The sequence below is a fragment of the Condylura cristata genome, unplaced genomic scaffold, assembly GCF_000260355.1.
Source record: "Condylura cristata isolate star-nosed mole 26May11 unplaced genomic scaffold, ConCri1.0 scaffold00023, whole genome shotgun sequence".
Classification (NCBI taxonomy): domain Eukaryota; kingdom Metazoa; phylum Chordata; class Mammalia; order Eulipotyphla; family Talpidae; genus Condylura; species Condylura cristata.
Genome location: NW_004567124.1, coordinates 1442054 through 1456342, shown reverse-complemented (window position 1 = coordinate 1456342; position 14289 = coordinate 1442054). Strand labels below are relative to the sequence as shown.

Sequence of the window (14289 nt, the reverse complement as noted above, 5' to 3'; positions counted from 1 at the left end):
GTGGAAGGATATGTACCAAAATAATAACAGCATGTTATCTGGGTGGAAACATTACAGTGATTTTTTCCCTTCACTCATTAATAAATATACTGGCATAAAATATGTACTCACATGAAATATATTTTTCTAATAAGGAAAATTACAAATGTTCCTCTTCCAAAACTGATACACTTATAAGCATCCTGGTAAAATTGTTGGAATGAAAAAAAGTGACAGTCCCAGCTCCATTAGTAAACTGCTGTTTATACACTTAAAGAGCACTGTTTAAATATGGCAGAGGCAAAATGCACATTTTTGGCCCCAATCACAAATATACTGCAAGGCAGTTTCACTGGCCTAACAAAGTCAACCATGATTCATTCAGAACCTCAAAGCAATAGAAAAAAATTCTTCTTGTTCACAGGACAATTCTATGCTCCAGAACTGTTAGTTATGTGCCAACAACCAGGAAACTTCATCCATCCTCAGTCTTAACACAAAAACCTTTGTGACAAGGACATATTGGTACACAAGGACTGCATATAGCACCCATTAGCAAATAAAATTATATTGGGCTCAAAACACAAACTCTGGGCCCTCCCTGGCGGTGCGACGGGGTAAAGCACAGCACTGTGAAGCTATCGCAGCCACTGCAGCACAAGCTCCATCCCCAGCCAGGGAGCTGACCCTCATGGCACAGCAGACCTCTCCTGACCCACCGGCTGCTCCCCTCAGCAGTGTATTTCAGTCTATCTCTTCTGCTCCCCACTCTGTCTCTGGTGAATCCTCTCACCTCCCCAGCCCTGCACCTCTAGCCTGTACCCCAGTTCTGTATGCATAAATAAAATAAATCTTAAAACAAAAAAACAAAAGCCCTGTTACACCATCTTGAATTAAAAAAAATCTGAGATCTACAAGCTCTGATCTTTTTTTCACCCAGCTTATTATGTACCAAACCAACAAATGATTTTGTTATGTGTTTGAATAGATTTACACACCAGCAATCAATAAAAGCTTGCTTGTCTGCAAATGAGTCCATCCTCTTATAAAAGGTCTCAACACATCCTTAAAGCACATCCTTGGGTCTACCATCCAAGAGATCTCATGTCTCATCTGAGCGTCACCCACTGGTCTCTCTCAAGCTCTGCCTGGAGCCTCTCTGGCAAGGAGGGCCAGAGCTCTCCAGCCTGTCTCCAAAGTCTTGTGGAGACTAGTCTTTTCTCCTCAGTCTAAGCTGCCCATTCCACCAACCACTTACTTAGAGTCCACCCTCTGGACTCCGCCCCAGTCCGGTTTCTCAAGATCGGCCTCAACGCTACCCTCTGGGCAGTGCCAGTCAGGACATGCGCTCCAGCCTTTGCCAGACTGACTCACTACTGCGCCCTCCTCCTTGGGAGGCACAGACGTGCAGCGCCAACCTCCAGTCTGCAGTGGAAAGCCAGTGGAGCTGCTGCTGATGGCACGTGGCAGGCTCAGGAACAGGAGCCTTAATCTTGAGCCTGAGCCCCTGCAGGAGGATCTTCCTCAGAGTCATTTCTCCTCTGAAATAAGACACCATCAGACGCCTTAGAGCAGGCTGGCAGGATGGAACAGGCACAGCCTCAGGTGTCTGTACCCCAGCATTCCTCTCATCTCACGAAGCTCCTAGTTCCCTAAAACCTCAGCTTCATTTATGCCAGACACAGTTCTTTGGCTACTCTTTGAAAACAGAGGATCATATAAGAAACACAACAACAAAACCACTCAACACACCACGGAGAGCCAGTCCTATTAGCAGGCCATGCTGGCAAAGATTCACATTTTACCAGTTCAATCTTTCAAAAGGCCCAAATCATTCTACCCTAGTAAACTGGCCTGGCCTAGGTCTAGGAGCCTGAATCTATATTAACTATGCAGATATATCTGCACCAACTGTGCTGCGAACCCAGACTCACCACACAGACTAACCCAATAATGATGACACCTGTGATACCCACAATTTTAGTCTTTGTCAATTACACCTCCAAGCCTTTAAGCATGAAGAGTTTCCAATCTCAAAAGCTTAGAACTCCAGATCTATTAGAAAATCTGAATCATCATATGCTCCACACGGCATTCAGGTTGGTCTGCTCTCTAGGCACTGTCTTCCTCAATGATGGAGCATGGAAATCTGCTCCCCAAGTTTGACCTTCATTAGGACTATAGCAGCACCAGAATCAAGATGGCTCCTGGGTACAACACCAAACCTGGTAAGGTCTGGAGTGGGTGCTTGCAGACAACACACATGGAGTGGGGTTGGAAGGATGAGCAGTTTTTAGCTAAGAGATATGACTCTGAAGCCCATATGAAGTCATATGAAGCCTCTTAGCAGGCCTCCTAACAGAAATCAAACCTGGTGTTAGCAGGTTATATTAAATATAACCTGGTGTTAGCAGGTTATATTAAACAAAAAGAGTCCACTTGTAGGATCAAGTAGAATTTCCTTGCTCTTTTATCCAGGGCCAGTATTAACTGAGTTAAAAACTTTGTAAGCAGGGCCCTCTTTGGTGGCGCAACGGGTTAAAGCACAGCTCTAAGAGGCAAAGCCACTTCAGCATGAGTTCGACTCCTGCCTGCCCTGGAGGTGACCACATGGCGCGGCAGACCTCTCCTGGCCCGCCCGCTGCTCCCCACAGCAGTGTACTTCCTCCATCTGCCTGTTCTGCTCCCATCTGTCTCTGGTGAAGCCTCTCACCGCCCCTGCACCTCTGTCCTGGACCCCAGTTCTGTATGCACAAATAAATAAATCTTAAAAAAAAAACAAAAAAAAAAACGTTGTAAGCAGTTCTGTAAGGTCCTGTGGAACACAAAAGTTGATGGTAAATGGGCACAAAAGTTGATGGTAAATGGGCCTATCCCCCAAAGGACCCACTCAGCTCCAGGGCTGGAAATTCCAAGTCAGGGAAAAGCTCTGAGTCTTCAGAGGATTTCCAGTCTGACCACAGATGTTTGGTCCATACTGTGCAATGCAGCCTGAAGGAGGACACGTTAGTGCTGGGTCATGGGAACAGCAAGAGACCTGGGACCCTGGCTCAGGGCCCTTCAAGTGAGGTACAACCGGGCCTCAGCTAAGTGGGACAGTGGCTCATCATTTACAGGGAGAGCTGCCCACAGCTGGAGGGAAAAGAAGGGGGTGCTGAAGGAGGAAGGGCAGTGCCAGCTCTCCAAGAGCAGTGACCTAGTTAGTACAACTGGGCTTCCTACAGTGACCTTCACAGGTTTGCTTCTTTCTCACTTCATTTTGAACTAAAGAAACATTAATATCTGTATTTCTGACACCCAGAGCTGACCATTAACATTTAGTAGATTCTCTTTAGACATTTTAAAAATCAGAATTTTACAGTTCATTTTCCTCCGTTTGACTCCTATTACTGCTGTGAACTGTATATCCTTCCGGATCATTTAAGTGTACATACACGTATATATATATATATGTATATATATACACATATATATACGTGTATATACGTGTATACACACACACACATACATATACACACATACACTAAACCATTATATATATACTAAACCATAAGATTTTGGTGGGTTTTCTTCAAATGTCCTAAGTAATACATTGTACAAATATCATCAAACTTGTTTTTCACACAGTTCTTGTTGATTCATATAACTACTATACTAGCCCACTGAACTAGACCATTTAATTAAGCATTTCCTTACTAGTTGGCCAGTCCCTCCCTGGCCCCAAAACCAACTTTTCCCTATTAACCAACACTATAACAACTCTCCTAGTAAAAATCTCTTTGTACTTCTATATCCAGAACTCATGAGTCACTGGGCAGGTTCATGTCCCTGTTTTATTAAATACTGCAGAATTGTTCTCCAAAGTTATTATAGACATTTACTACCAACCAGGAATATGCGTCCTTCCCTTCCCACACTTTTATCAATACTTGAGACTGTCAGAAGTTTAAAGTTTGCCTATCTCTTGGGTGACACTGGTTAGTCTATTCTCTAATAAAGTAACACAAGAGAAACAGTTTTGCTAAAGTCTCTATTTTCCCACCTCTTAAACCAGTTCAAAATGTGCCTAGTTTTAGAGGAGAAAATAATAATCATGAACAGCTATATACCAGAGACATTTTATGGGGGTGGGGTGGGGAATGGGATCAAAAACAGTGGGGAGGGGGAAGTGCACTGGACTATGGTGATGGCACATGTGTGATCTGGTGATGGAAAGCCCACGGGGATTACAACTGAGATGGAAAAAGACACAAAATGATGTAAAAATAAACTAGTATATTATTTTTAAAAATGTGCCTGGTTTTGTTCTATGAACATGACTAACTCAGGTGACTGGATGATTCTTTTGCTTTTATCACTGAAGATATGGGAGACACAGGTTGTTTCAGATTGAACTGATTCTTCTCAGCTGGGTGATTAAAGATGTTTGGAAGGGATGGGGCTCCTTTCAGTAAATCTTTTTGACTGGACCCCGCTAGGCTGTTTCATACTCTAAAGTGCTATAACCAGCATACACCACCCTATCAAGGCCAGCACCTCCCACCTCAACACACCCCTCCCCGCCCCCCCAGGTTGGCTGCTGCTAGAAAGGAAAGGCTCTGGACAGAGCTCTTTTGTCAGGAGCTCAGCCTTCCAACACAAGGGAGTCTCAGAGGCCACCAGAGGTACTGCAGCCTGACTCACTCCTACGTGCAGACCGTGCAGAACTCGACAACTCGCTGCAGGGGTGTGGCTGCCCCACTCAGTGGCTCTGCCAACCTCTTCTCCAGAGCTGAAGTCATAACAGGAGACATAAAGTCCCAACAGAGGCTGCACACTGCCCCTCACCACCCACAGTAGCTCACATGTGCCCAAACAGCTTCTTAAATATTCAATTCTTGCTGATTTTTGGTGAAAAAAATGCAGAAAGTGTTTCTGTAGCTCTGTTCCTACCTAGACTGGATTTCTTGTTTAAAGTGATGACACTGGGCCTCTAAGACCTTTTACCAAATAGATCACAGCTCACAAGACCCTCAACAAAATTGCATGGTAACGGCTCACACAAGGGATTCATTCTTGTGGTGTTGCAGTTAATGGAATTTGATGTAGACATTCAGAGTGATTCAGAAATAAAGATAATGTCAAATGAGTAACTTTCCCCATACCTTGAAGTCAGTACTAGCTGTTGGCCAAGATTACACATCCTGACTTGCCATCATAAAAGTTGGGGCAAAATAAAACTTGCATCTGTGAGTTTGTGATGCAAGAGTTGCATTTTTCCCCCCACCTTCCTGCTCACAGCCACTTCCTCTGTTCTTTCACTGTCTCAACATTAAAAGTGCTTTAAGAAATAAAATGCCCTTTCCTGTGACACCACATAAATGTCACAACATTCAAAGCAGAGAGGCAACTCCCATATGGTACAAGCTCTGTTTGGATCAGAGCTACCAAATTTGCCAGCTCAATGGGGTTCAATTCTTAAAGACCCAGTAATGCTCTTTGTTAAACTAAGAATTCAACACTAAAATTATTTACTTCTAATGCAGAGTCTAAAATGAGAGCAACTATACTAGACTAGACTAACATCCATATATTTTGACTCAAGTCCAGCAGCTCAGACTAAGTTCAAGGACATTTTAAAGTCATTATTATTCAAGTCCACTTCAGCCCTTATCCCACAACGCTGCCATGCCTGCTGCAGAATGGGCTCAGCCACTGTGCAGTCAAGCTCTTAAGAGTGGTAGAAAGTGCGCCTGAGCAGCCTAGCCAGATCTTTTTTCGCTTAGTTGAAAAATTTTTCAACTGGGGTGGCAGGGAAAGTATGATTCATTGCTTGACTAACAAAAGGGGAAAGGAGACTTTTTAAATCTGCGAAGACCAAATGCAGTTTTCCCACTCACCCAATGAAGAGCATTCTCTCAACAGCAGATAAGTTGAATGGTTTAGTCATCTTGCCCAAGTCTCCCTCACCTCTACACACAGACCAGTGATAAGCTACATACCCTTCCCCTCAGAACAGCCCTCCTGCACCAACAGCATCCACAGGCAGCCAGCAGGCAAATTATTTGCTAACAATGCAAAGCAGGAGTCCTGACCTAGGCCCTCTGTCCCCCAAGGAGCGACCACACCCTCTGTATCATCAACAGGTGGCTACTACTGGGTCCTACTTCCAATCCTAATCTTATACTTCCTAGTTGAGAAAATGCTACGCCTTGTTTAGAGGTCCCATTCTCAGGAGAGCAGAGTCCCTGTTACAAAGAGAATTGCAAAGTAACTTGTAAACAGCTACTTTGTAAATACTGTACCTACATCCCTAAAGGGACTGGTATCCTGGGAGATGCCTGTTGTTAGCGTCTGATTGCCAAAGATTAACTATGAGTATATGTTTGGGGATGACAGGGAAAAGAGCCTTCATGATCAATTATGGCCTAAGTTACTGTGCTCAGTGATCAAAAGACTATACCCTAACCGAAGGCATCTCTTTTAAATATCTCACCAGAGGAGCCTCCCTGTGGCCTAGGGGTTAAGGCTCAGTGCTACCACCCCTTTGGCCTAAATTTGATCCTCAGCCAGGGAGCTAAGCCACATGACATAGCAGACCTCTCTTGTGTCTGCCCATAGCTTCCCTCAGCAATGGCAGTGTATTTCAGTCAACCTGCCTGCTCTGCTTCATATTCTGTCTCCAGTGAATCCTCTCACCCCTGCACCTCTGGCCTATACCCCAGTTCCTGTATGCATAAATAAATAATAACTCTTTAAACATCTCACCAGAGACTAGACACTGCACCTGTAGGTGTGTGCATAGAAACCAGTTCTTCCAACAATCACGAGGAAAATAATACTCCCAGTTTATACACCAGAAACTGAATTCCCTCCATCATTCCAGTAGGTATGTTGATGAGTCCAGATTCTAAAAGCCCCTTTACAAGTTCCTAACGCCTCTGTGTAACAAGTCTGGATCTTAATTATCAGGCTCACTTTTACTTAGATGAGAAAAGAACATGGCTAAGAAGTCTGCCTTTCTATATATATATATATATATATCACCCTCAGACCTGAAGGTGCTTTCCAGCTTCCTTAGACACCCCCCCCCATGTGACTGCATCTCGAAAAGACTCCTGCTCATTGACACCCCTCATCAGGAAGCATTCACCTTCCCCACTGCACTTCCCAGTGAAGATCCGTTCCTTAATTATACCGTGGACTCTACAGTTCTCTCCTAAGCACCACCCTCAGTTCCACCGCCATCCCCGCAGACCCCAACAGCTCTGTGTAGTTTTATTGCTTTCAAGCTCTGTAAATATTTCTGCTCTTTCCCTAACCTACGTCCACCGAACCTCGTGGCCTCCGGTTCTACAATCCTATTTGTTAAGCAAAGTGAAACAGGTTAGGAGCGATGAATTCTCTGCGCTTCCTGCAACAGCTTGGGTCCGAGGTGAAGCTGGGAACGTAACGGGACCGCCTGACCAGCGCTCGGTCGCGGGGCTGCTCCGTGCCACGCCGCAGGCCACCACAATGAATCTCCGGCGGCCCCGCCAGGAACACGCCACCAGAGCGGCTACCCTTTTCTCTTGCAGTGAGCAGGAGAAGCCAAGGGTTATGTAACCCCTTAGATGTGCCCCGAGCCCTCGCTGCATCCCTCGGCCGCACAGTCGGCCAGCACCCCTCACCCCCCAGACCAAAGCAAATCGCGTCCACTCCATCCCTCGACCCCCAAGCCTCGGGACGAGAGGCCGGGAGGCCGGACTGGAGAAGGGGGACAAGACTGCGATGGGAGAATGGGGAAGCAGACGACGCGAGGAGAACGGCAGGGGAGGGGCGAGGCCCCGGCTGTGCCAATGACGAAGAAAAGAAAGGGATGCGATGAGGCGGACGTGACCAGAATGGAAGGGGGAGGGGCAGGAGCCAGGGCTTCATAGAATGGGGGATGGGGTAGTTAGGGAAAGGGGTCTGCGCGGGGAGGTGGGGGGCGGGGGAGGAGTGCCCCGAGTGTGAAAGGGAGGGGGCGGAGGGGGAGTTAGAGAAGTACTGCGGGGGGGGGGAGGCAGTTTACAAGTAAAGCATCAGAATGAGGGGAACGCCGACAAATTGAAGACCGGGAGACAATAGAATAGTAGTACTAAGGGAACAAGGCGAAGAGGCGAGGAGGGAAGCAGAGGGGGGATTGAAAAGAGGAAGGGATCAGATTCAGAGGGGATAAAAAAAGAGGAGAGGATGGAACCAGCTGGAGGAATGAAAGGGAGGCGAGGATGGGGCCAGAATGCGGGTTAGGACAGGAGCAGGAAAGGGGCTGGATGACCCATCGGATCTTGGCGAAAGGGTCTGGGGGCTCTGAAGAGCCTTCCTCCAGACCCCAAGGATCCTGCACCGCCCCCAATTTGGGTACCCGAAAGAGCAAGCGGGCGGGCATCCCGTCCTAGCGGGGTGGACAGAGCCCAATGGGAACGGATGGCCCAGCTGTTCCCCCAGCTCACCTACGGAGAGGTCCGGCTAGAGGATGCGACGTTAGCAGCAAGGTCCGGAGATTGCGCGGGTGCAGCCGCTGTGCGGGAATCTGCGGCCTCAGCTTCAAGGTTATCCCGACTCAGGGCCGCTGCAATCCTTCCGCCGCCCCGCCCCCCACCCAATCCTGGCACCAGGCTCGAAGGGCCCCGCCCTCCGCGTCCTCGCGGCGCGCAGTCACCTTCAGTAGGAAGTATCGCGGAGGGCGGAACGCGCGGTCAGGTTGCCCTTTTGCGGAGGACTACATTCTATGGCGGAAGGACACTTCACTTAAAAAAAATTCTATGACACGCACGAAAGCCAATGGGAAAGTGGCGAGGCCAAGGACCCGCCCCCGGAGGCTAGGCGATGCCCTCCCAGACCCCCGGGCGCCCGGGCCACCTGTTGCAGCTTAGCGAAGTTGCTGAAGCCGGACTCTTCACTTGACCCTCGGTCTAGGCCGCTGCAATTGCCCGGACTTACTCGGGCGGTGCCCAGATTTATGGGTCCCCGGGCGACATGCCCACTGCCCCACCCTGCGATTCCCCACTCTTCTGGTTTCCGCTCCAGCTCACACCACGGGACAGAACTAAACTGGAGGTCTGGGAGCCCGAGAAGCGATCAGAAGGTGGGGAAAGAACAGTGGAAGCCAGGCTGCTTTCTGCGGAGACCCGGCACTGGGGCGAGAGTAGGGAGAACTAGGAAGGAGGGACGTGTGCACAAAGCCCAAGCCTTCTTGTTCTTAGGGCTAGTATACTGAAAAAGACAGTTTGGGTCCCCGTGGTGACTAGTAACTCTGCAAAGCCAGTGCCTTAGAGTAGAAAACTAACCGAAGCTATTAATTTTGGTGTAGAACTGACCATCAGGAAATAATCAAGTCAGAACGTTAGAGCCGATCTCTGCAGGAGTCTGTACTTGTTTTCAACCCTGGGTTTTAAAATCAATATTGAGATTCTTTTTACATTGTTCATCGAGATATTTCCTGATTTCTCAACTGATATTCTACAACAGTAATGACAGCATTTATCAGTGCAACAGCTGTTAACTTTTGCCTTCATTTAGCCAAGTTTTGAGCGTAGGTACAATGGTGCCTAATCAAAAATCGTTTATTCTTAGGCTCTTTCCTTTTCCCGGAAATAGAGACCAATGGGTGTGACTTGGTCCAAGAGACACCCTGCTTGCAGCTGAATCACAGGCCTTCATTACACTTTCCTTTAGCTCAGATAAACTGGGAGGAGAAAGTGACAGCCTAAGTAAATTCCTGCTTGGAATAAAATCTCCTAATTTCTTCTGTAAGTCTTTTCCTGTACCCTTAACTGTAGACAGAAGTAAATGATTATATATAGAGTTGATGAGAGAACACAAAGTTGAGAGAAAATGAACCATACCACCAAGGGCAATCATTCTCCTGTTTCAGATTCTGAAGAGATTCAGATTCCCAGAAAGGTGGCATGCATAACCTTAAGCTAAGGACCAACTAAGTACAATGGTGGACTAAGCACTGTAGTAGCAGGGTACACTGTAGTGTAGCAGCCAGCTGGTCCATGCTGAATGATGTTGCATTTTGAAGTTCTAAATTAGACAGGGTCACAAGATTGAAATGCAAATGAATTAAGTTGGAGAGCTGGTTTCAAACTAGTGCCCTTCAGTTAAGGGTATTGATCAATTATAAAATGCTGTTCATGATCTCTGGAGGAGACTAACCCATCATATCCTTACTTAGATGCATAGAGAAAATCTATCATATAGTTGAATTTTAAGGAACATAATACAGAACTACGGGTTCCATCACATCTTAGTTCCAACTCCACTTACTGGCTCTATATCCTGTAGTTTAATGTGTGAAATGTTTTTTAAAAAGTAAAACAAAGACAATTCCTGCTTCTTAGGGTGGGATTTGACCAGCGAAAGTATGTGGATGATTACTGCATAGTGGGTGTGACTTGCTCCAGAAGTAAGTGCAGTATCCATAGGCACCCTCCCTTTGGGGACTGACTAGTCCTGGAGGGGGTTGTCTTTGTGACTAGTACCAGAGCATCTTGGTTGCCCTACTCTGAGCCAACTTCCTGAATCTTCAAGTCTTTGACCCACCAGTAAGTTATCCCAGAACTGTAGAAACTGGAGGAAGCTGAGGTGGGTGACAGATTCCTCTAGAATCCATAGTTCTCCCCTTAAGAGCCAGCCATTCCACTGAGCTGGCAAGATGGGAGGGGAAGCTGCTACGTCCACTGGACTGGGGTTAAGTAATGGTATAGACTGCTGGTATCTGCTTGGTTTCTTAGTCACAGAATCACAGAATCTGGAGTTTCCTAGTTTAACTTCCCAAAGTCATTTGGATACTGTGGAAAGAAGGTATGTCAGCAAACAATACTGGTGCCCAAGGTGGTTAGAGGTAAGAAATTGTCCCCCCTGGCCCACATCACCAGGCATAGGTCACCTTGTACCCAAGCTTCTCGATCATAAATAAAACCTAGATGAGATAAAAACCTTGTATATGGCGAATGTTCATGTTTCCCTGAAGGCATGTTTTTCTGCAGACTGAACATAACGACCAGAAGATTCCAGCACCAGGAACAAAAACATCCCTGAAGACCCCTCCCACAGTGGACAATAGAATGTACCTTCATCCCACTGCCTCCTCTAGGAGATAGGTTCTTTGAAAACACCAGCTTTGCTGTCTCCTTTTCTTGTCACAAGGAAATCAATACTTGTCCTTTAAACATTCCATCTTGGCAGTGTCTTTTATTGAACCCAGATACCCACCAAGAGAACAGACACATTGAGTTTGGTTACACAAAGACAAACTTCAGCCCTGGTGAAGAGTAGGAAGTTACATACCACTTTAACCACCACATGACTGCTGCCTAAAACAGCATTGATAGTTCTCTCTCAGGGCCATACGGTTTTCTAAAGCAGCCCACAGGTGCTGAATGTCAGGTTTAGAGCAGAATAGTGACTTGGACTTTATCTGCTCTCTCCAGAGTCAGATCGGGTAGACTTTATTTTACGGCTTCCTTCAGATTCCCAAAATATCTTCAGGCCTGCCAGGGCGGCTCAAAATCTTAACTCCAGAGTTTCCCCCAGACAAATCCTGGAAGGAAGAGAAAGTTGGCCTTTTGGAATTAGGGATAAAGAACAAATTAAGTGTGAAAGGGAATGTCTCATGGTAGAGGAGACATGAATGGTTGGTTAGGATAGATAGGTATAGGAAGGGTGTTCCAGCAGAAAGTGAACAGTAAAGAACTACCTCTGTGTATCTAGGCCTCTACTCTCTTCCTCCTCCTCCTGAAGAATGCCACATCAGCACTTAGAAGCAGGAAGGAAGAAGCTCCAGGAATCCTAGTTCATTCTAATGGAAGTACTGGCTCAGCCAAGGTGACCTTATCTGCCAACATAAACTCCAACAATCTTTCTTTAGTCAGAAGGATGAGGGCTCTCAGGCCAAAGTCCCCTTAACATGATTTAATCCTGTTCACCAGGACACTCCTTTGGAGGCCCTGTGCTCTCCTTTTACCGTTAGGCTCCCTAAAATGCATGTGAGATTATGAACAGGCTCCCTAACCTACCAAAGTAATCAAGACCAAGAAAGGCATCAGTGAATAAAGATTAAGTTCCCCCTACTCTACAAGTCCTCCTGTTACAGTTTAAAGTTTGTTTTTCCCTCAGCATCCTACTTCTATTCTCTACCTTCATGTTTACTGGCTACCAGCTAACCTGATCCATTTATCCCAGGAAGGACATCTAGAACTAAGGAGACTTTGTAGGCAGTGCTTTAAAGAGTGGTATCTTTGGCCTCATTGTTGGGGGAGAAGGGAGGGAACTATGAAGTATTTGTATCAAGTTCTGTATCCCATGGAGACTGATGTCTCTTCATGTGAACTGGAGCTGTTTAACCTAGTCCCATACCTCCTGGGCTCTGGGGGAATTATGTGACCCATGAAGCCTCCTCCCCACCACTCATAAATGGTGCCAGCAACTCTCAAAAATTCGTATCAGAATCCATCCTGTGAGTAGCTGGTAAGTAACCCAGTAATGACTCAGCACTATGACTCTGTCTCCCCACAGGCCAGAATGAAAGGCAGAATCAAACAGAAGGCTCCTCCCCAAAGATGGTCACATCCTCCCCACAAACTGAGTCACAGCCACACTGCCTGGATGGAAAATTACCATGAAAGGGAGGGGAAGGTTAAATTTCCAAGGGTTTTTGAGCTCTCAATCCAGAAATCACAGCCATCTCCTCTCCGCCTGGAACTATAAGTAAAATAGTTCTGCTACCCAAAACTAAGTCCAGGTTTAAAGGAAGTAAGGTTGCTTATGTTCAGGACTATGTGAAAGGTCAGAGGCCACTGTCAACCTCTGAGTGCAGTATTTGTAATAGCCTTGGCCTCTGTGAAGGATGATCTCCTGCTCTTTTATAAGCCTCACCTCCTTGCCACCAAGGGTGAGGCATAGGGACTCCCTTCCCACTCCAGGATTGGGAAGGACTCTTCTCCAGAGAAGCAAGGTCCCCTGCTCCAAGTTTCTTGCAATGAGGCATTCTTACATGGAAATATTGTGGGTTACAATAAGATGCGTTTTAGACCACATTTTTAATTTCAGGTATGATCTGTATGGCTTTCCAACTTCTCAAATTCAAAAAGTCCTGTTGCTTTTCTATGGAACAGTATAAAATGGTATATTTAATTTCATTACAATTTTATTGGCATAAGACAATTATATATTTGCTATAAAAAAGTAATATTCTAAGGCTTACTAAGTATTTGAGTTTTCTGTAACATACACTATTTGTCCATAGCTTATTTCATCATATGCTAGTACTTGTTGGTTCAGATGGCACTGATACAAATTGTAAGAATTCTTACAACTAAGAAAAATTTTATTAACAATTTCTGAATATTGAGCAAAAATGTAGCACCTATTTTGTTTCTGGGATACCACTGGGAGTGTTTGAGAATCTCTTAGGAAGGAAAAAAGAATGGTTAAGAAATCAGGTCCTAGAGTTGGGGCGATCTGGTTAAAAAGCCAGCATTACTACTAACCAGCATTACAAGACCTCAGCCACATTATGCAAGATCTCTAAAGAAAACATATTTTACCTCTGTTGTCAGGATTAAGTGAAAAAACTACTTGTAAAGATTAAAAGATTTTACATGAAAGAACAGGAATCACAGTTCTGGAGTTGGGGTGCCTGTGGGTCACTAGCTGTGCAATTCAGATAAATCACTAAATGCTGGTTTTATCATCCACAAAATATTGATAGGAATGATCACATCTATTTCACAGGCATATTGTGAGAATCCATGTAGAAAATTTACAGTGCGAAGCACATAGCAAATGAGCCAAAGTGTTATTAGCAAATTATTAAAATGCTGAGCATGACGCCCAGTATTCACCTAATTAAGAACTAAATGTTAGCTATCTCTTAATACCACACAGATGAGCTGCAAGGATTCTTCCAGAAGCAGGAATTTCAGTAAGAATGGGCTTACTGATGGGATCACTTATTTACAGAAGAGGTATTTTTCCTACACCTGAAACCAAAGTGGAAGCAAGAGCCTTAGGAGAACTGTAGGAGAGCTGTAGTGATCTTGATCAAGAAAGGGATAAAGGAGTTTAAGAAATAGTTCCTAGGAGGATGAACCTTGAAATAGTTCCTAAGAGGATGGACCTTAAGAATGATACTTCCATGTTAAGGCAGGTTAGGAACTACAAAGCAGATAAGGTACTCAGGTAAAGGAGGTTAGCTCCAAAGTAGGGTACAGGCAATAAAGAACAATAGGTAGTTTAGAAAGGGCTTTGTACACCAAGACGTTATAGTAGAATAAAAAAACCTATACTTGAAGAGCCAAA

General features: G+C 45.5%; 1 protein-coding gene across 7 annotated transcripts in view; it reads right to left on the bottom strand.

Moving 5' to 3' along the window:
* Positions 1-14289, bottom strand: part of PKM (pyruvate kinase, muscle) — a 58775-nt gene that overhangs the window by 17455 nt on the left and 27031 nt on the right. The window contains exon 1 of one of the 7 annotated variants that reach the window (XM_012728592.1): positions 8433-8572. The exons of the other annotated variants lie outside the window; for them this stretch is intronic. The gene's annotated coding sequence lies outside the window, so the exon portion shown is untranslated. Of the gene's footprint in view, positions 1-8432; positions 8573-14289 lie in introns of those variants that run through there. 7 annotated transcript variants of the gene reach the window in all.